Here is a 23,293-nt window from a genome sequence, read left to right as displayed (position 1 = left end):
GATTTCAAAGGAATGTATCTGTCGAATACTTATAAGAAATCAAATTTCGTCTTAACTCTTTGACGATGAAGCCAAACTTGGAACTGGGAAGATTTCAAAATTATACTCATACGAGTTGACGAAGAAGGAAATTAAGTTTGAAGTGATGTTTAAATGGCATGATGTTGGCTCAAAGCCTCGGTCTCCTTGAATCAAAAATTGTATCCTCAATTTAACTTTCTTTTTCTTGAAGTTAAAAAAATATATCTCCGACCTTCTCTGTTTTTGTTCAAAACGCTGTGAGTTCTGTGTAACTTACACAAAACTCAAGATATATACATCAATAAAGCTCGTTGTCATTCCAAGTTCCATATAGTTATGAAGACACCCAACATAACCGCTTACACAATGTAAAAAAGAAATCTAAATTCTATTCAATTGAACGGAAGTGAGTATTAAAAGAACGCAAGCAAACAGGAAGTGAATTTATACTATGAGTGTTGTGTTGTAAGGAAAATATAAAGACCAACAACAACGAAAATCTCTTTAAAGATATTCCACACTTGAATACTACGATTTTCTTTTCCAAATATTTATTTTCACTTGAAAAAGTTCACTTCGCTTTTCTGTTTTCTTTTTTCTTCCTTTTTTTACGTCTCAACTTTTGCAGGAAGTAAACAAGAAAATAAAAATAGAAGAAATGAAAATACATAAACTAGCAAAAGCTGTGTTATGGTAGAAAAGTTTGAAAAAAATTGATTCTTAGAATTAGGTTTGTGCTCTGATGCTCCAATGGGAATTTTTCGTAGGGTTGGTATTTGCTATCAACCTTAATAGTCACATCTATGGGGGTTTTATTGGTAATTCTTTTTTTTTCTGAAACCTTTGATTATATCAGTCATTCCAATTTGAGAAGGGTCTGAGAGTGAAAATCATGAAACATTGCATATATCGTAGTCGTGCAGTGAATGAAAGTCTTGGAATTGCGCTAGAGATCATATTTGAACTATTTTTAGCAACATGAAGTGTACAGATGTGTAACTAACCAATACTTTCCGAATGAAAAACAAAAGTCAATAGCTGGAAAGGAACTATTGATTTATTAACTCTTGGTTTTCACCTTTATTTCTTAGGAAACTGTATCAGTTGAGTATTAAATTTCACTCCGTTTTCAATGTTCTATGATTTTTAACCTTTTAGAAAGGCATTATTGATTTTTTTACGACATGGAAAAAACATGAACTGATATTTCGATTATTACGAATTGAAAACATATTCCATAGAATATTGGCCTTTGGGAGAGCACGAAGAGTTTGTACACAGATTATTTCGAATAAATCTTTGTTCTTCTTCATTTCTTCTGAAAAAATTTTAATTAATGCTTCAGCCATATAAAACTTTAACTTAAATCAGTCTCAATGGAAATTTGAGAGGAAGATCGAACTTTTATAAAAATTTCTCGTAGAAGACTTAAAGACAGTCTATTATTAATTAAGAATAGTTGAGTAGGCTGTTGGAAACAACTTACAAGAACTTTTCGGTGTCAAAAATGGCTTTAGACAAGGTGATGCGGCGTCATGTTATTTCTTTAACATCGTCGTTGAAATAATAGTGCAAGGCTCCCACGTTAACACTAGAAGCACTATCTTTTTAAAATATATTTGAATACTAGCACATGCTGATGACATTGACATAATCGGAAGAACTCATCGTGATGTCAATTTGAATCTTGTGAATATTGGAGTATAGGCGGCAAAAATGGATTCAGCGGTAAATGGTCAAAACGTCATCATTGACAGACGTAACTTTGAGGTAGTTGAGGACTTTGTCTACCTAGGATTCGCTATGAACACAGAAAACAACAACAGCACTGAAATCAAACGAAGTTGCTTATCAAACCACTGCTGTTTTGGGCTTAGAAAGCAACGGAGTAGTAAAGCCCTCTCTCGTGCGACTAAAGTATCGCTATATAAGGCTCTGCTAGAAGGTACTAAAACATGGAGAATTGGAGAGAATAGTTATTCACATAGAAGGTAAGTGGACTAAAGAGACGTAGACTTAGCTGAAAGGGTACAAGTCCAACGACAGATATAACTGGGTCATGTGGAGCCCATGGAAAGCCATGCTTCTGCCCGGATTGTCTTAGAATTCTCATTCACAGGACAGTGAAGCAGAGGAAGACCACGGATGACCGCACCTAACTTTAAGTACGTAACTGGAACATCTACCTAGGGACCGAGCTAGTTGGAGAAGCTTGTTGGGTGAGGACCTAGTTCACACAGGACTGTAGCGTCACCTTAAGTAAGTAAGTAGTCTCCTTCAAACCAAACCAACTTTATTAGGTATCATATTCTATTAGCTTAGTAGTACCCGTGGCATTATGGTTAGTGCGTTGGCCTGTCATGTCTTGGGTTCGATCCCTGCCCATGCCATCTAAAGTCTTTTCACGGTAACTATTGTCATGAAAAAGTTCTTTCTCAAATTAGCCGTTCGGATTCGGCATTTAAACTGTAGGTCCCCTCTATTCCTGACAACATTACTCGCACACAGGAATGGTTGAGAGTTGTAAGTCACTAGGCCCTGGTTCTCAAAGGACTGTTGCGCCACCCAATTTATTTATTTATTCTATTAGCTTAACGAATTAACCTTCTCAACGAGCTCTTAAGCCTTCACAACAATGCGAATTTGAAAATAATTACCTATCACTAAACTAAATTGGTATTCTTCCTCAACTTTATACTTATATACTATAATCGTATCCTTTTTCATTCGTCAGTAAATTATAGGACTAAAATGTCAATGCCTTACGTTTCTCATATTATTTATTTTAACATAAAATTCAATAAACAAACGCTCCATGGAATTTTAATAGGAAAATCATCTAAAATTGCCATTTATTAAAGCTCTTTCAGGCGGAAATGTTTTGAACATGCTCCAATCCCTAAATATACCCAAACCCCACTCATTAAGCCCCATTAGGACCTTTATACTATTTATGTTTATATGTACATATTTTTCTTCCTTATGGAACATGTACCGAAACACAACACATCATCATCATCAGAAAAACAAGTCCCGAAGCAGAAGATGAAGAAGAAGCAATCCATAGCTGATTCGAAATTACACATAAATATAAGCTTATTAAATAACTTACTTGGCGTCTATGTTATGTCGCGACAAAATTCCTTTTCTCTTTGTTCTATACACTTTAGTCTTCCCGGCGGTAATGTCATCTTTTTCAAACGAACTAGGATATGTGTCGGATGTCGGATGTTCGGAGAGAGTCTTTTGAGGTTCGTATTTTGAAATATCTACGGGGTCTTTTCTTCGCTGTTGTACGTGAACATTTGGAACAACACACAAATTACCAAAGATGTATACAAATCCCTTGCGTTGATGGGCGAAGATGAAATTATTGTGTGGTTCTGAAATTTCTGACTTTTTCGACAAAGAAAAAAAAAATAAACTCCTTGTATTACCAATCATGTGGCATTCTTGTCACATATAATAGACATGGATCCCGGAGATGAGCGAACAACGTAATTCTTTGTGATTTTTGGTGGTGAAATCGGAAACTTTTGATGACAACGTTCTACACCAAAAAGAAAAAGTGCGTAAATACAAGAAACAAAGTGAAAACAAAAAGCCTATAGAAGTCTCGTATGACAAAAGAATGCTTGAGTTATTTATGCGATTTTTATTCCTTCCTCAGATTACTTCCGAACTGAGTAGAATCTTTTTTTGCACTAATTGTAGCTAAGGGGTTAGGTAGTGGTTTTGAGTCAAAAAACTACTGAAGTATTATAATTTAAAGTATAAAAAAATGCATAGAACTTATTTGGCTATTAGATAAATCTTTGCCACAAAAGTCGTACAGTTTTCTTAACCAGTATGAAGTGTTTAAACTCGTACTACGTATAGTAATTCCAAAATGTATTAAGAGACTTCATTTGACATTCTTGATGTAAAAAAAGTGAAGCTGATAATTCAATGGTGCTTAGGAATTTCCGATTACGCTCAGGTACTACAAGTAGGTTTTGGAAAAATAGCTGATCAGGAAAAGTATCATCTATTTCCCACACGATGAGCCAATGAGGTGTAGGATGCTCCAACATGAATTGTTAGGCGTTTTGATGGAACTAAAAAGTGTCAATTTTGTGTATATAATTAGCGCACACACTAAGGGTTTTGTATACCTTTAGTTCATAACAGATGAACAGTGTTAGTATTAGGAAAAATAAGGAGGGTTTGGAAAGAAGCTGTTGGTTTACGTTCGATTCGAATTTTTGAACACTGAAGTGAAAATTAAAGAGTGGTAATACATTCCACATTCGCGTTGTACAGCAAAAGATTGAATCTCCTCACTTCATAGTACGACCAAAGACTCACATGTAAACTGATGGACATTCCTAGTAACTTGAGTGCTATGGTTAAATTTGTAAAGGGGACCAATGCAACTAGCTATTTTACTAGAGCATATAGTACTTTAAAATAGCTGCAAAAAGGAAACTTTATCACGATGTTCAAGTGACGTAAAAGAAAAATGTGTATACGTTTGCCGTGAAACCTCCTATATGATAGTTACACAAAATGTGGTTGTCTTTCAAATATCCAGAGTGTAAGTGTAGAGATTTGTTCCACTACTTGGTGAGATGGACCATGAAATTACCAGTGGACCTATTGGTATGAAGCCGTACTGTCGGTCGGTAATAAGTCTTTCGTTAGTAAATATATGTTTTGAGGTAATAATTGATAAACGTTTCCATGAACTTAGAAAGAAGGGACGTTAGTAATATCGATCGAAAAATTAAGGTCTTTTTGTGGATTGGCTGAACAAATACTGTTTTCCAACTTCTCGGAACAAGTCTAGACAAATCCGATGCTATGACACTATCAGCTAAGGTGCAATTTGTTTCGAATTTCCTTGCAAACAAAAATACGCTTTCCCCATAGAGCTTATTAAAGGAGTGTCATTGACAAAAAACGAAGGGACCGAAAAAGAGACAGAATTGTGTATGTACATATTTTACAAATTACCAACAATTATTACTGCTTCCGGGATATTTCGGTATTTTTTGGCCTTAATTTTTGGTTATGTAAAAATAGGGTCTTTTAAATATCAGCGTTGCAGGCCTTCTTGGTTTTCTTTTTCTTTTCTAGTATTTATTATTGTAGTTGTTTTCTATTGAATTATTAGGTAGGGTCTAAATTCAACCATAATTTTTGAATTTTACTTAATTTAATGTTTTGAAGAGGTTTGGTCTTTACCTAGATAATAGGTTTGTCCAAATGAAAGGGGTCATAAGCTTGGGTGTCTTCTATTAAATCTTTTAGCTTTAGCTCTAAAAAACTTGGTCCCAGAAAACATTTATCTTTAATGATATAAAGTTTTAAATGAAATAGGTGGCTTATCAATTAATAATAAAACTTTAAAACATGGACTTACTACTTACATGTAGATAACACTCAAAAAATGCAAAGACATCGACACTACGATCAACAATTACTACAAGGATCGAAGCTTTTTATAACTTTGGAAAAAGAAAAGCTATTAACTTATCTAGCAAGGCCTTTTCTAATCTAAAACATTCCCTATATAACATTGCCAATGAAATTATTACAAAAACTCTGTATCTGCACTTGTTTAAGTATTTGTTTGATAAAAGTGAGACCAAATAGTTTTTGTGAACCAGGTTTATTTAAATATAGTCTACCTTATTGGAAACAAAACTTGCTTCAAATAAACATAAAATTAGCAGCATTCAAAAAGCAAAACACGACAGATGATGTCTTTCAAATTCTAAACCTAGAGATGATCAAAAAATGAGAATCAATATCAATAAAATGGTGGATGATGTAGCCAAAGATGCTGTTTAATTTCCACTCGTTATTGATTCTTCAAACTTCCATCAGTTGGCTCGCCAAATTTGTTTCGGGGATCTAAAGATAGAGCTTGACATTAATTGGAATAACTGCAATACACAGTCCTCATCATTATCGAATTCCTTACAATAGGTAATTAATAAGAGCACATTGCATAAATAGAATCTGAATTAGGCTTGGAAAAAAATGTTTACGACCAAGAATCTGTAAAATAATGAATTCCCATAGTTGTGTAAAGTTTTTCAAGAAATTCTATCAATTTTCCACAAGATTGTAGAATGTCCTTTATAAAGGAAGAAAACACACTTACATGTAAAACAATTGTCTGTAATCCTTAGCCCAACCGATGGCAATTCGGTAATTCTATGAAAAGGATTTAAATTTTAAACTGATTAACACATGAATAATAGATTTAATAAAATTAAATCTAAATAGTTTTGTTTTAAACAAAAAACGTATAAATTAAAAGTCTTGACTTTCTACAATCATTGTGTTAAAATTTGTCCATAACTAAACTACAACACATTTGCTATAAAACTCCATGTCAAGTACACGCAATCAAAACATATCTGCAAAAAAAAAATACAATTTAAATTAGCAAGCAACTACATGTGACCCAATTGTTTGCTTTATTTTAAGGTCCATCTATACCCAAAGCCTTATAATATAATGGTCATTATCCCAATGTTTGGTTGCCACCGTAATTCTAATCCTTTATGAGGGAATGAGAACAAAATAAAAGAAAATTCTTTCCCGGATAAGGATCAACCATAAAATGTTTGATTTTATTTCTCGCCCCCATCCCATATATACATCGCCTACAACACCCCCAATTCACATCTCCACAACGCTCAACCTCAAGTCAAGTGCTGCATTCCTTGTACACCAAACAAAAAAAAAAGCTGATACCGTTTCTACATTTTATTACTCCTCATCCTTTGTCTGGTCCTTGTTTTCCAAGAATTTAAAAGATTGCTTCTCTGCTGCTGATGTCGTTCCCTTGGTAGACATTTAGAGCTTTTTGTAGTAAAAGCTCACCAGTGAACGTCACAAAAAAGGATAACAAAAAATAGAAAACAGAAAACAACAAGGATACCCACACCACCCATATCCAACAGTGGCAAACAAAATTTGGTGTCATGCTCAGTTTGGCGCCAATATGATATTCCATTGATGATGGACCACATCACATCTCCTTAAAGCCATCAGGATGCTACTTTCAGTTTGATAAAAACCTTTCGTGCGTGTGGAGTCCTTTGTGAAGTCCTTTCCAACGCCGCCAGTAAAATCGTGTTAGAAAGACCGCTTAACTAAGTGATAACATATTTTGCATGTTAGAAGTTTAATAGTGTAACAGCTGATTTATTCAAGTTCTTGATACTTGTGTGCTCGAAAGGATTCACCTGAGTTAATAAATATAAAAAAGAGGATCTAAGGGTTCTTTGTGTACATAAGAAATAAAAAAAATAAAGTGAACATAAAAGGATTTCCCCAGCTAAAACAATTGGCTTCTGGCATTCTATCATTTTTGAAAAGAGTTTCATCACTACCACCATCAGTGGAAGAAATCCATTTTACGCGGTAAGCGATTTAAGTTGAATATAAGAATAAAGTATTCAATAAAACGAATCCTTTTTGTTTGTGTGTGTGTATAAAAGTACCTAGAATAATTTATCTCATTCAATTCGGAAAGACAATGTTTTTGTTTGAGGTGAGTTGGTGATGAATGCAATGGTGGAATTATAAAACAAAAATTGGTATCATTTAATCCTTTATTCCAATTATTTCATTTCATGATTCTACGCCCATTTGTAGTTTTTAATTATGAATTTTTATCATTGAACGAATCCTTATGAATATTAATAAAATAGATCCTCTTTGATGTGTATTGTGTCTGTGTAGGTATGCCACCATTGGGTATTATACTACCTATTTTTGTTTTATTGTCAATATTTATGGTTAAGTGAAGTATTTTATTACTAGCAGTCGCCATTATAATCGTGATGACTTTTATTGTTTTTGTTTTTATTTTTCTAACCACAAAATATGAATAAAATAATACTTATAGGGATGCTGTTAATATCGATGGATAATAATGAGGTTTGACATTAAAGGTTAACCACATATCAAAGCATACTATACACATATGTGTATATACGAGCAAAAGATACTTGTTTACCAACATTTTCGATAAATTGAGGGTGACCAATAATACTAAACATCAGAGTGGGAAACCTAATTAGATATCTCAAGGTTTCTATTCCCGGGAGATAATTAAATAAATAGGTTCTGTAATGTTATGTATTTAGGCTTAGTTTTAATTTGGCTTCTCACCCCTTTCTTGGCAGAAAACTGAAATATTTAATATCAATAAAAACGAATCACACTTAGAAGTATGTAACATAATTTAAGTTTTTTAAATTATCCTGAGAATGAAGCTTATGCGGAACTATAATTTTGAAAAATTCAAAGAAGAAAATCGAGTAGTAAGCTGAGTATATACGATACAAGATCTTCTAATATTGGCCAAAATATCAAGTCTTGTAATAGCATCGTGACAATTTTCAATTTTCTATCAAGTGATAATTGGACGATTATACGGTTGTTTGATTTTATCCAAATGTTAGACACAAATTTTGTATAACCTCTTTTTACGATATATTAAGCTATTGTCGTTGTTTCCTTCTTGAAAACTTTCTACCAATTAAAAATTGGATGCTGTTGTTTCCAATATCCAATTAGTGGACAATCGTCCAATTATTTGAAAAAAAAAACAATAAAATTGAGTGTTTAGACGACCACAAAATTGCGAGAAGCCGGACAATTTTTTGGTGTGGGAGTTTACATGGTTGACCGAAAATTGGTTTAAATGTTTTGTAAAAAATCTGTGTGTATACTTAGCTTAAGTGCTAAAAAAAAGGTGAACGCTTCTATCTTCAGAAAAAGCACTTGGTCATAAATGAAATACGAATTTGTAGTGGGCGGGTTACTTAAATTGTGTATTTCAAAACATTGAAATCTTATAAAGTGGTGAATATCAAATCAGTGTATGAACAAAACACTGTATTTCATAATAATGTATTTGAAGGTATAAAACTAGTTCTTATTGTTTTGTTTTCTAACTATCCGTAGAAAAAAAGCTATTACATGATTTTTGAATTTTTTTGTTTGGTTTATTTTGTAAACGTTTCTTGACAAACATTTTATGTACCTATATCCCACCAGATTAAAGTTTTTAGTCATAAATGCTGGAACTAATCAAATCTTATTAAGTTTTAAAAAAACACACGAATGTCATGTTTTTTCAAAGATTATTGGTTTAAAATGTTCTGTTTTTTCCTACACAGCTTTGACTATACAGTATTTTGTTCATTCAGAATTTTGGCTTTCTGCGAAATACAGGCCATACAGCCGAAGACATGTCACAAGCAATTATGGATACCATAAGCGTTCTTTGCTCAAGCAATTTAATATTGTACCAACAGAAATTCAAGATGTTCTAGGTTGGAGATGTGTCTAGGTTCTACGAGACCGTTTTGATGATTTTGAAGAAATGGAATAAATTAAGAACCTCTGAAAATGTTGCGAGGAGAGGTTCTTTTTTGTGGTCGTGAAAATCTCAAAACAAATACATTAGTTCCTATTTGCGATTTTTAATATCTAAGCTTGATTATACAGGAGTGAAGACGGAAGTCGAAAAAATGTATCCTCTCTGAAGAAAATATACTCGATTGATCTTATGGAAAATTTTCATGTAGAGTGTGTCTTGCTTAAAAATTCTGATGGAACAAAACAACACTGAAAAGATGCGTTTAAGGTAGCTTTTTCATATAAGAGGCAAATAAATGAATGCACCGTCACAATTACCACAGCGAATTCATAAAATGGCTTGAATGGGTTACTTCTGTAAAAGTGTTTAATGTCTAAGATCGAAGAATCGGTTATAATTCGAAGCTCGTAAAAGTTTGTCTTTTTGTTCATCCGAAAAATGTACTCTCTTTTCGAAATGATCAAAATCTTAAAAGAAGGATTTATAACTTTGAAAAGAGACTTTTTCTCTTCTTTTAAAATCCTTTTACGTTAATATTTTTTCATTTTCGTATTCTCTATTATTCGACAAAAAAGATCTTGAAGACTAAATTGATCACTCTTGAGATGAAACAAATCGGCCAAAATTTCACCGGATTCAAAGGTGCATTTTCCAAAAATAACAATTTTCGCTCGTTTAGCTTTCTGGAAAAGCGTAAGGTCTTTTCGCCCAAAACCATAACGCACTAATGCTAAAAAGTCTTAAAGAACAAAATTATTTTTAAAAAAGACGCTGGGATGCGACCCACACTGATAACTTCCCATCCCGTCTGTCGATTTTTCTTGCTTAAAATACTTTTTATGAAAAAAACGGAATGTTAGATTTTTATATAAAAATCACTGAATATCGAAAACAATATTTTCTGTGAAATAAAATAAGTTTGAACCCAATATTTTTAATTCTTGAAAAGCTATTTGAGTCGAAAGTAATTTTTTACCAAGTTTTAGTGTTGTTTTTTTTTAGAGTTTTATTTTTTGTAAGAAAAACCAACTGTTGAAAACAATATTTCTTATAAAATAAAATTAGTTTATAGTCAATGTTTCAAATTTTTGAAAAGATATTTGGGTCTAAAATCAATTTTTATCAACTTTTATACATTTTTTTTAGGTTTTTATTTTTTGTAAAAAAAACTGTCAATTCGATTTTTCTCAACATTTTTCAGAATGTTGAAAACAATATTTCTTATAAGATAAAATAAGTTTGAAGCCTAAATTTCAAGTTTTTGAAAAGATATTTAAATCGATATTCAATTTTTACGAACCTTAAGTAATGTTTTTTTTTAGATGTAAATTGAATTTTTCTTAAAATTTTAAAAACATGATTCTTCGTTGCACAAAATTGTTTTGGAGATGAAATCATATTTTAGTCATTAAATTTTGGTCATTAAATTTTGGTTTTAGTCATTAAAATTTAATTGAATTCTCTAGCGTTTTTGGTTCGTTAGATATTTAGGGTTAACCAACATTTTCATCTTTTTTCCAAACTGCTATGGTAAAAAAGCCACCCACGCAATTTTCTGGAGAGCCCTTTCTGCATCTTTCTTTCTTATTATCTGTATAACAAAATTTATTTTAAATCGATATCTCTTCTAGTTATTTTATCGGGCAAGAGTTGGTAATTTTGCCCAAACCGTACAACAACAAATGTAATAAAATTGTTTTGGGAGCTATGACATTTTTAATTTGGCAGAAAAGTCCTAATACCTTCTAGAAAACTATAGACTTTTAGGGACTTCACAGGACTTTAACTTATCCATACATGTATCTTCCTAATTTTTGTAAGCTAAGTTACCGTAAACCGCCTTTCAAAATATTCTTCTAAAAATAAGCTGTAAGTTTACCAAAACTAAGGAATTCCTTTTAACCACGCCTATAAAGGATTTTAAGTTACTCGTATAAATTATTTGAACTCCTCAGTTTTTTTTGTAAGTGTGGACAAAATATTTTTTTAAAAAGTAAACATCCACCAATTTAAAAATAAGCCCATGAAGAAAAACTTTCAAACCCGATATTTTAGTGACAAAGGATAGAATTATGCAAATTTCTACAAAATCCACAAAATTCAATAAGTTTGAGGTATAATAAAATAAATCCAACACTAACACCAAATCTATTTTCAAAAAATGCTTCTGTGGGCGGATTTAAAGTTTAATTGACATTACAAAAGAAAATTGTTAAGGTGTTACTTATAAGATTATGTCGTATCTATGAGATTGGCGAAAGGTATTTATCTCAATCGTCAATCGTTTCTTTTTTCTACTTCTTTCTCCGGTTGTTGTTGTTTCTTCTTAGATAAACCCTACATTACTTGAGGGACTTCGAGCAAATATACAAAAGAAAAACACTAAGAATAAGATTTCGAGGGAATTTGTTTCTAAGAATATGTAAACAGGGAGATTTATATGGATGCTTGACAACATCGCTTGATAAAAACGGATTCATTTTTTAAAATTGTTTGTGTTCAAAAACATTTTGTGATGTCATGAGAGGTTTTTTTTTATCCTTGTGATACGATGGTTGTCTAGTTAACACGTATTTTGTCAAAAATTGTGGTACTGGCTCGATATAATACTCCCCTATGAAATGTGACATTGAGTAAATCAGCACTTAAAAAAAAAAAAAGTATACCTTTTTCTTTTTTGTCTTATTTGCATAAGTTGTCAATACTCGGTTCAATGTCTTGAAGGAAAAAGTTCTTAATCTGAAAAATAAAAAAAAATGATTATTTTCAGAAGGGAATAATTCATTTGGCTTAAGATACCAAAAGAGTAATTTATTGAATTAATCGAAAAAATAAACAAAGCAACTTACATACATAAGATCCATATATCCTGATAAAATATTTTACTTCCATCCTTTATAAAGTACTCTTAAATCTCTTCAAAAGGCGGGACCGTTCTAACTCCAATAATATCTAAGACTTCCAAGGTCTAAGTACGTATGTTAAAGTACGTAAAGTGAAAGTGTTATCAAAAAGCTCCGATGAAATAATGTTTAAATATCACAAAATAATGATCGAATTCATTCAAATTTTATACTTCAACAGTGTTACACTGTAAAAGAAAGAAAGTTAGTTTATAAAAATCACCTTAACAGCATTATAGAGAACTTTATTAATAACTGTGAAATAGTTAAAAAAGTGTCTTAATTAAAAATTAGCATTTTAAAATTTTTGTACATTAACCTTAAATGGTAATGCTTATTTAACGTACAATAAAGTTATGCTTAAGTCTCTTTTTAAACCTAATTGTTCAAGCAAAATCATTTCTAACAGCAGCAGCACAATTAAGAAATTAGAGTTTGGATTCGTGTCCAACACAAAAACTTTTGCATTGAAAATTATTAAAAATGACTCATAACTTCCAATAGTCCTTCTTAAAATTGTCATTTGAAGAACTTAATAAAAGTACGACATGGAAAAATTAAGTAAAAGCGGCTTTTTAAAACCTCGAGAATTCTCAGGAAATTCAATTCGAAAAATCGCACTGATTGCAAAAACTTCCGTTGAACACAAGAACGGCAAGATTTGTCATCAATTAAAAACTAAGTTTTTTTGGCGTAATTGATAATGTTCTCTATTTTGCTTTTCATCTGTATCAAATTATACAAAACGTTTATTTAAATAAAAATCAACTTTAGATCCTCTGAGCGGTAATAGCTTTTTTTTACTTGACTAACTCGACTCAGTTTTAATTATTAAACTGTATAAAACTGTATAAATAGTCTTGATCTGTGGTTCGACAGTTAAGCAGTAAGATTAGAAAATGTATTTATTTCCAAATTGAAATTTACTTTAAAAAAATAATTCTTGTTCTGAAGTTCATAAAATACTTCGTTCATTTCGCAGTGTTTGGTTAAAAAGCTCAATCATGAGGGAATCATTAGGCCTTATTTCTTTCAAACTGAGAAAATAGCTGATAACGCTACTCACTGATTTAATATTTCCAAAAATCAAATATCGCCTATATTTTCCAATTAACATTTTAAAATCTACAAGTTCAAATTCTTAAAAATTGGGAAGCAATAGCTTATATAGTATTTTCTTATGCAAGTAACTTGCTTCTTAAATTAATAGGTTGTTTAAAAAATATAAAATACTAGGCTTGTATTTTTCTATTAAATTCGAAAAGTTAAGCACAAATAGTTTATGCATAGTTGCATGTATTTAATTAAATTTTCCAGAAATTTACAATTTACAGCATTGGACCGTTTTTTGAGTTAAACCAATTTATCTTAATATGATAATATTTTAAAATATTCAATACTTATTCAAGTTGTTGTCATCTTAAATGAGTTATTGTTCAATCATATGCAAAATGTCGTTAAACATAATTTGCTTAAGTCAGCTTTAAATTTGTGTAAGGAAAAGTAATTATTAAGAAAGTTTGAAAAGAAGCTTACAAAAACTGTTGCCTTCGCGTGTTATTCCAATTTATTAAAATATGATTATTATCTTTAGTTTTGTGAAAGATTTTGCATTCTTTGCGAAACCTTTAAATTAAATAAGTTTTGTTATTAAAGCTGACTTTATAAACTTAATTCAATCTGTCATATAATAAAACATAAGAATCCATAGAGTATTAAACTAAGAAGTGGTAATAAAAATTTAATTATGTGAATACCTATATTGACTTCGAAAGGTGTTCTTATTGAGATGCAATTTGAATTCCATTTTGAAGACTTTTAAAATATATAGGTGTATATAAGGTCTTTTTAAGCTATAACTTCTTGAGGATTTTTTCAGTAAGCTTATTTGCTTTATTTTGTTTGCAAAATAACATTGCTTACGAAATGTTATTTTGCAAACAAAATTTGTGGATATAATTCTTAAGGAAAATATTTAGCTTCCCTCACTTATGCCATAATGATTTGTATAAGACCAAACATTTAGTTGGTATTGATGTTTATTAAAGTAAAATTATTAGTTAATTTCATAAAGATTTCGTGGCATAACTTGTCTTACCTTGTACTTAACTATCAATTTATTAATATTTTTGGAGTCTTTGACGCCATAAGACAAGATTTTTTGGGAAAAGTAGTGAAACGTTGGACTGATCGAATCCACATTTATGCCAAAAATCATACCAAACTAAACCAAACTAAATGCATGACTGGGTCACACGAACTTCCTTGTTAATAAATATTTTTTATAAGATTTAAAAAAGTGGATACAAAAACAGTTTGTTTTCAATTTTTTTTTTGTAGTAGTTTCTTTATTTCGTAAAAAAATATTTTCAAAAAAGTAAATGAACGGTCATTTTACAATTCAGAGATTTGATAATTATATCTTACAACTGAAACATTATCTTGGGAAAAAAATATATATAATAAATAGTTAAGAAGAAATATTACAAAAAAAAAGTATTACAAAAAGTAAATTTAATTTACATAAAACATTTAAGAATAATATTAAATAAATAAAATGTAGAAACAAAATGTATGAGCAAAATATATAAATAAATACAAAAAATGGCAAATAAATAACTGAAAAAATATAAACATAATCAAGAATTAATAAATAAATTAACACATAATAAATTCAAAAAAAATAAACAAATAAATTAAGAATAAATACATGTAGCCGATTGCTGTTAAGATATAGCGGGTTTTCTTTTTCATGTAAAAAAGATGTCTGCGTTTTCCCAACATTCAGCTTTTTTTCCATTTAGTATAATATTTTTCAAGTACTTCGATCGCATGTTGAAGATTTGTCTCAATGTTGAGAGAAAATTCATGTGATAAAAATACTGCAGTGTCATCAGCGAAAATAGCTGATTCACATTGCGGTCGACTTGGGAAATCCGAAGTGTAAATATTGTACAAGGCCGGACCAAGTACTGAGCCTTGGAGGACGAAAAAATTGACAAATAACAACCTAGAAACATCAAAGTTGACATGAAATTGATAACATCTATAAGTTAAGAAACTCTGAACAATTTTTCACAAATACAAAGGAAAGTCAAATTGTATCATTATATATATAATACCATTGTGCCATACGGAATCAAAAGCCTTTAATTGACCACGGGAACGATGGTCTAGAACATAATTGCAAAAACGTTTAATCTGGTGAGATGTGCTGTGAGATCTCCGGAAGCCAAATTGTAAATCGGGGAGAATGTCCTTATCTGAAATATGTTTTTTTCAGTATTTTTTTCAAAAACTTTACTTATATTGCTTAGTAAACTGATTGGTCTGTAACTTTCAGGATTATCTGGAGGTTTTCTAGTCTTTAGCACAGGGGCAACCATTGATTTTTTCCAACATTGATATGCATTAATTATAAATGTTAATTACTTGATTAAAACGTAACTCAGTTGTTTTAAATAACTATTTTTAACTCTGTCCAGACCTCCTTTTTTCGAGTTTGAAACATCTTGATTACATTTTTTACATTTTCTTCTTATACAAACGCATTAAGAGGATTATTCCGTTTTACTGACAAGTTCATTAGTTAAAAAGTCCCCCAAATGCTTAGAAACTAAGTCATTTTTTGAAAAACTTGTACAAAAGAGATTTACTATATCAAAACCTGTGACAGAGGTTGTAGAAGAGTCCTTCAAAAATGGTATTTTATCCATAAGACTCAGTTTTGTGTTCCATTCTCTATTACGATGGGCTTGTATCTGTTCAGTAATGCGTTTATTAAAATGGGAAACCATTAATAGAGAAAATGGTTGACGTAAATTTTGCCAATTTTTTCGATGAATGTTTCGTACTTTAATAAGTCCTAAGATATGTGTTGGAAGTTTATTAAATACATATTTTTTTGGGAATAGTTTCATCAACCGAAGAAGTGATAGTTTGCATAAAGTTGTGTACTATAAAATCGACATTACCTTTACAAATCACGCTTTCAAGGTGTGTGTACTATTTGTAAGGCTCATTTTAATTTTTGATTTGAATAATTTCCAAGTAGCGTTTTTCATGTCTAGGAAATATTGAATTTGTCTTTCAGCTAAATTTAATTTGATTTCTCAAAAAAACTTAATTTTTGAAATTCTGTTTGCACTAATTTTGTATATATACATTTTATAAGTTTTTGTATACCTACATATATTTTAGGTGTGCAGTTATTAAGAGTTCATTAATGTACGTTTTAAACTTCGATTTCGTAAACAAATAACTAACCATCTTGGAGATATCAAATTTCGCAAAAAAAAAAAAAACAATGTATAACATTTTGTTTTGTTTAAATAAGAAATATTAATAAAATCCGTTGATTAGTTTTTGAGAAACTTAAAAACAAAAGAATCTGAAAATCCTTCTGGAGTAATTTTTTTTATTAAAATAAGCCAAATTAAGAACAAAATTTTATAGAAAACTTGATGAAAATCAATCGGTTCTTCGATTTTTAATCAACAAAATTTTACGGGAAATACTGTTATTTTTATTTTTATTTGTAAAAAATCAAAAAGAAGGACTTTACGCGAATCACCAAAAAACCTTAATTTCAAAATGTTGAGTCAATTGACTAAATGCTTTATACAGATGACAGACAGACAGAAAGACGGCCGTAATTGGGGAATCTACTTCTCTGACTTTTTTACCATACCATACCATACCATACCATAAAATCTCGATTCCAAATTTTTTACGAATGCAAAACTTGCCATGTAGTTCCTACATGTCGCACGTAAAAATTGATTGTAACAATATTTCTATGTTGAATTGTTAGTTTAGTTTCTGATGCTCTTAAAAAAACAACCGTCATTATAAAGTGAACAAAATCAGCATACTTCAAAATGTTCCCAATATTAACAATTTAATGTTATTTTTTTTAATTACGAATCAATTTTGAGAGCGTATCTTCCTTTTTAATCTGAGCAAATCTGTTTCAATTCGACACAAAATATCTTCTAAATTCATTCTATCTTTGCCATATCAATTCTCCAGAAATTCTTGAAATTTAACTCACCAGAGTATCGTCCTATTAATTAAAATTTAATTTAAAATAAAATTGAAACGAAAAATTCCTGCGATTTTCCATTGTAATGTCGTCCTTTTCATGAAGTAATCCAAATAGCTGCAATACTTAATAATTACGAATTCAAAGTGCAAAGAAATTTCGTCGGAATCACCTCGTGTTTCATACCAAGGGCCATTATGGTTCCATTATTCTAGCAATGAACATTTTCGAAGTATGTATACGGGATGGTCGTTTTTTTTTGCGAGTGTCAATATAATTTCATAGCTCAGGCATTCTTCAAATACATACAAAATAATATAAGAACTAATAAATTGAATATTAAATTACAACAATCTCATTTCCTGGCAATATGCCCTCAGGTTTATAAACCTCATTGTGTTTAACACAATTTCTTTTTTTTTTTTTCTTTGCTTGTTAGTTCCAACTCGAAGAGAAAGAAAATTTTGTGTAATGCGTATCGACAACATGATGTTCATTTCGTTCACATCCGCTCTATACGAATTTTTCATTTTTGTTTACAAATGAAATCCTGCCTTTTATGAAAATTCGTGATAAATATACCTACAAATAATACGTGAGTGTATGTTTGTAGGACATGTTTTATGTTGAAGAAAAGTCTCTCTCATTTTTTGCATATTTAAATTTTCCACAAATGCTCGAAGTGTTCCAGCTTCAGCTACAGCTTCAGTTCCAATTTTTCGTTTGAAATGCCTTCACATGTTAGAAGCATGAATCATTTATATAAGAGTGACATAAAAAGTGAGGTAACATTGGAATATTATCCTGACGATTTCTCATGATATGTGTTGGATGGTGTTTTGAGCGTTTTTGTGCTTTGTTGGGACGAAATTTCGAGGAACTCGGTGTAATTTTGTTGTGAAAAAAGAATAAAAAAAAAACAACGAGACAAAATTGTATGCTATTTTTATTACGATGGTGTTTTGGTGTTTATTTTCCATGACAAGTCTTAATATTTGATATTAAACAACCGAGTCGTTTCAAAATACACAAAAATAGAATTCTAATGGATGAAATGGATGAAAGACAGGCAGTTTATGTGTTACCTAGTTACTATGTTATCATAGCCGATGATGGTTGTCATGGCCCATAAGTTCTGTTGATAGAAAAAAATGTTAATGAGTTACAACTTTTCATAGGAATTTCATTTATTCAGTGGTTGTCATTTCCTATTTGACAGCTATTAGTGAAATGTTATTAAATATTTTCGTTTTTTAACAATTCTTTAGAAAAATAAGCAACCTTTAACATTTGTGGACATATATTATATTTACTTCAATTTTTCCTGGATCATTTGTTTCAGCCTAAAAACCTAAGTTGTTAATTTTCGAAGAACCTGTGACCTCTCCAACTCTCACCAAAATACATTTTTATGAATTCCAATAAAAAGTAGCCTTAAAGTTCGTAATTTGTTTAAATATATGCAAAAAATTCTTCTCATGTAACATTAAAGATATTTTCTATAAGCTCAAACTAAGTTCATCAATCTGAAAAGTCCTTGAAAATTTCTCCAAACAATATGAACCATAAAATAACATCACCTTACAAAAAAAATACTACGAGAACTTGTCACATTTTTGTGTTTTTTTTGTTTTCAATATATTCTAAGAAACGAAAGATTTTAAGACTAGAGGAAAATATTTACGTGGCGCCACGCTTACTATGCACGCAGACAGAGTATTTTGGAAATAGGGTGACCATCTCCCCTAATTAAAGTAGTCAACACGAAAAATACATGTAAATGTAATCGAAAAGGATCCAAGTTCTGTTGTAAGCCAAACAAAATTCAATAAGAAGTCATATTTAAAAAAAAAATTACATTTTCAAACTAAACTATCTGTTGATATAAAAAATATTGTTGGTAATTTTTAAATTTTTAAGAATAATTTAACTGACAACTTTTTTAACCTAACACGAAAACTTAGAAACTTTAAAGCAAGATAAATCGACAGACGGGATGGGAATTTATCAGTGTGGGTCGCGTCCCAACATCTTTTTTTTTTTTGTTTATATCACTAGGCTACAAGATTTACGTACTGGCATTAAAATTGCACTATTCAATGGGTCTTAGTGGACTTAATTGAAACCGTCTTCAATAATAATATATCACTTGAGGTTTTTGAGATATTACTACTTGAAATTCGAAACAACACGTATATAAAGCTTTTTGAGGGTATGTTTAATTATGAAGTCGCTTTCTTTCAATAAAATCCGTGGTGATTTTCCAAATCTTTAATCCATTTTTTAAATATTCAGTTAAAGTATTCAAACAAAATTCAAAAGTTGTATGATTTCACCTGTCTTTTAAAATATAAAATAAACACTTATTCTTTATTCCTAAAATGGTTTTCAACAGAAAAAGGCAAAACGGTTTGAAAGTAAATTTTCGTCTTGTAACGAATATAGTATCTAAACAATTCTTTTGTATCAATTTTTTAATACATGTATATTAAAACATAAAAAAACAATGTTGAAACCGGGTATTCTTAAACCTTGAGCAAATAGTTAAAATTAGTTTTTGTATGCGCAATCAGCGCTGAAAATTAAATACTTAATATATTTTCCGATGATATTAAAGTACCAAATTCAAGTTTTTCTCGAAACTTGATATAAAATCAAGTAGAGGCACTTAGCTAATGAGAATTTCTAGAAACAAACTAAAATGATATAAATGTTAACTAAAAGAGAAATATTTGTACTAGCAAAATTTGATTATTTTTAGCATTGTGATAAAAAAATTTAAGACGAGATTTGATAGGACATCTTAAAACAAACAAAAAAAGAAGAACTGATTATGTTTGCTTCCGAAAAAATTATATCGATTTTAAGTGTGCAAATGGAAACTACATCACTTAAATATTAAGTCTCCAATGTTTTTGGAAGTTTGTACTTCGAATATAATCATTCATTATGATTCGTAATTGAAGTATATGAGTTCCTCGACCTTTGAGTGAACTACTCTAATAAGTTTTGACAACATGATGTTCATTTTATTTAATTCCACTCTATATGTAGTTACAAGTGAATATCCTCAACTTACTTACTTACTTAAGGTGGCGCTACAGTCCGGGGCGGACCTGGGCCTCAACCAACAAGCGTCTCCAGCCAGCTGGGTCCCTAGCTAGCTGTCTCCAGTTTCGCACGCCAAGTTGGTTGAGGTCCTCTCCCACCTGGGTGCGCCACCTGAGTCGCGGTCTTCCTCTACTGCGCCGTCCCTCGGGATTGGATTCGAAGACCTTCCGGGCTGGAGCGTTGATGTCCATCCGCTCTACATGACCTAGCCATCTTAGCCGTTGGACTTTGATTCTGCTAACTAGGTCAGTGTCGCTGTACAGCCCGTACAGCTCGTCGTTATATCTTCTCCTCCATTCTCCATCTATGCGTACGGGACCAAAAATCGCCCGAAGAATTTTTCTCTCGAAGCATCCTAAGACGCTCTCATCTTTCTTTGACAGGGTCCAGGCCTCAGCGCCATAAATGAGAACCGGGATGATGAGTGTCTTATAGATGGTGATTTTACATGCTCGAGAGAGGACTTTAGTTCTCAATTGCCTTCTAAGTCCAAAGAAGCAGCGATTTGAAAGAGTTATTCTTCGTTTGATTTCAGCGCTGGTGTCGTTGTCTGCATTAATAGCGGTGCCTAGGTAGACAAAGTCCTTAACTACCTCAAAGTTATAGCTGTCCATGGTGACGTTTTGTCCAAGACGTCGTCGTTCAGTGTCCTTTTTTGATGACAGCATAATATACTTGGTCTTGCTCTCATTGACCACTTAACCCATCTTCTTCGCTTCCGTCGCAATGCTCAGAAACGCTCCACTGACATCACGCTTTGATCTTCCAATTATGTCAATATCATCTGCGTATCCGAGTAATTGGATGGATCTTTGGAAGATTGTGCCTCTAGTGTTGACGGTTGAGTTTTGCACAATTCTTTCCAGAATGATATCGAAGTAGTCGCATGAGAGGGCATCGCCTTGTCTAAAACCTTTTTTGACATCAAATGCATCGGTAAGATCTTTTCCGACCTTGATAGAGCAGTGTGCATTCTCCATCGTCATTCTGCACAAACGGATAAGTTTGACAGGGATGACAAAACTAGACATTGCTCGGTAGAGTTCTTCCCTATAGATGCTGTCATACGCGGCTTTAAAATCGATAAAGAAGATGGTGGGTATCGATTTGAAGCTCCTGGGTTTTTTCCAAGATCTGCCGTAGTGTGAATATTTGGTCGATAGTGGACTTTCCTGGTCTGAAGCCACACTGATAAGGACCAATCAGGTTGTTGACGAATGGCTTCAGACGTTCACATAATACGGCAGAGAGGATCTTATACGCAATGTTAAGGAGACTGATGCCTCTGTAGTCGGCTCAGTTTAGAGGGTCTCCTTTCTTATGTATCGGGCACACTATGCTGAGATTCCACTCATCGCCTGCTGCTTTGAATAGTTCGGCGGTGATGCCGTCAGCTCCAGCAGCTTTGTTTGACTTAAGTTTAGATATAGCTATCTTCACTTCGTCAAGGTCGGGTAGGCGGAATTGTTGATCTGCGTCGCCGAGGTTGAGTGGTTCTATCTCGATTACAGCGGAATTCGGTTCGTCATCGCCGTTATATAATTTGGAGAAGTGATCTTTCCATATTCTCAGCATCGACTGTGGTTCTACTACGATGTTCCCTTGATCGTCTTTACAGGCTTCGGTTCGTGGTTGGTACCCTTGGGAGGTTTTTTTTACCTTTTGGTAAAATTTACGAACCTCATTCCTGTTGTGACATCCCTCTATCTCCTCGATCGCGCGCTTCTCATGCTCTCTTTTTTTCCGTCTAGAAGCCGGTGTTCCTCTCTCCTCTTCTGCTCGTAGAGCTAGCGAGCAGCTCTCGTCCTTTTTTGCAGCGCCGTTTTGTATGCCTCTTGTTTCGCTGCGTGAGCTTGCCGGCATTCGTCGTCAAACCAGGGGTTTCGCTGTGGTGGCCGTGTGAAACCTAGCACTTCAGAGGCGGCATCTCTGATGGCTGCAAGGCAATGTTGCCACTGGTTTTCAATGCTTAATGCAGGAAGCATAGGACTCCTTAGGAGGTTATTAGAGACTCGATCGGAAAAGGACATGGCAGTCTCTTGCGATTGTAGCCGTCTAACGTCGAATCTTCTCACAGTACTTCCTTGTTTTGGCTTGGATCGGGATATCCGTAGCCGTACTTTGGCTACAACGAGGTAGTGGTCCGAGTCAATGTTGGCCTCTCGGAATGTTCGGATATCCTGGATACTGGAGAAGTGTCGTGCGTCGATCGCAATGGGGTCAATCTGGTTGACGGTTGATTGATCAGGAGATTTCCATGTCCCCTTGTGGATATTAAGATGCGTGAACTGCGTACTAGCTACCAGAACGTCTCGCCCCGCAGCGAAATCGACCAGCCTGAATCCGTTGTCGGAGGTGATGTCGTGCAGGCTGTATCACCCGATTATGCCACCAAAGATGTCTTCTCTTCCTAGCTTGGCATTAAAATCTCCTAAGACAATTTTAATGTCATAGCCAGGGCACTGCTCATATGTCTTGTCCAAGAGCTCGAAGAATATGTCTTTGGTGTCTTCATCTTTCTCCTCTGTTGGGGCATGCGCGCATATTAGGCTTATGTTGGCGAATTTAGCCTTGATGCGGATTGTCGTTATGCGCTCGCTCACACTGTTGAAACTCAAGGCTTTTTGCCTGAGCCTAGTTCCAACAACAAATCCACACCCAAATAGACGCTGTCTTTGTTCTCGGTAGCAGTCGCCGTAGTAGATATCGCAGTCTTTTAGTTTGCGTTTACCCGGTCCATCCCATCGCACTTCTTGGATAGCTGTAATATCTGCCTTGCAGCAGTTTAGGGCTTCCGCTAATTGTTCGGCTGCACGTGGTCTG

At 32.6% G+C, this 23,293-nt stretch overlaps 1 protein-coding gene across 1 annotated transcript in view; it reads left to right on the top strand.

The window, feature by feature from the left end:
* The first annotated feature begins 7,289 nt into the window (after positions 1-7,289).
* The window catches only part of LOC129946886 (uncharacterized), a 79,824-nt gene continuing 63,820 nt past the window's right edge, over positions 7,290-23,293 (top strand). The window contains exon 1 of the mRNA XM_056057254.1: positions 7,290-7,443. The gene's annotated coding sequence lies outside the window, so the exon portion shown is untranslated. The remainder of the gene's footprint in view (positions 7,444-23,293) is intronic.

The sequence above is a fragment of the Eupeodes corollae genome, chromosome 2 (genome assembly GCF_945859685.1).
Source record: "Eupeodes corollae chromosome 2, idEupCoro1.1, whole genome shotgun sequence".
In the NCBI taxonomy this organism is placed as follows: domain Eukaryota; kingdom Metazoa; phylum Arthropoda; class Insecta; order Diptera; family Syrphidae; genus Eupeodes; species Eupeodes corollae.
This window is presented reverse-complemented; position numbering and strand designations above follow the sequence as displayed.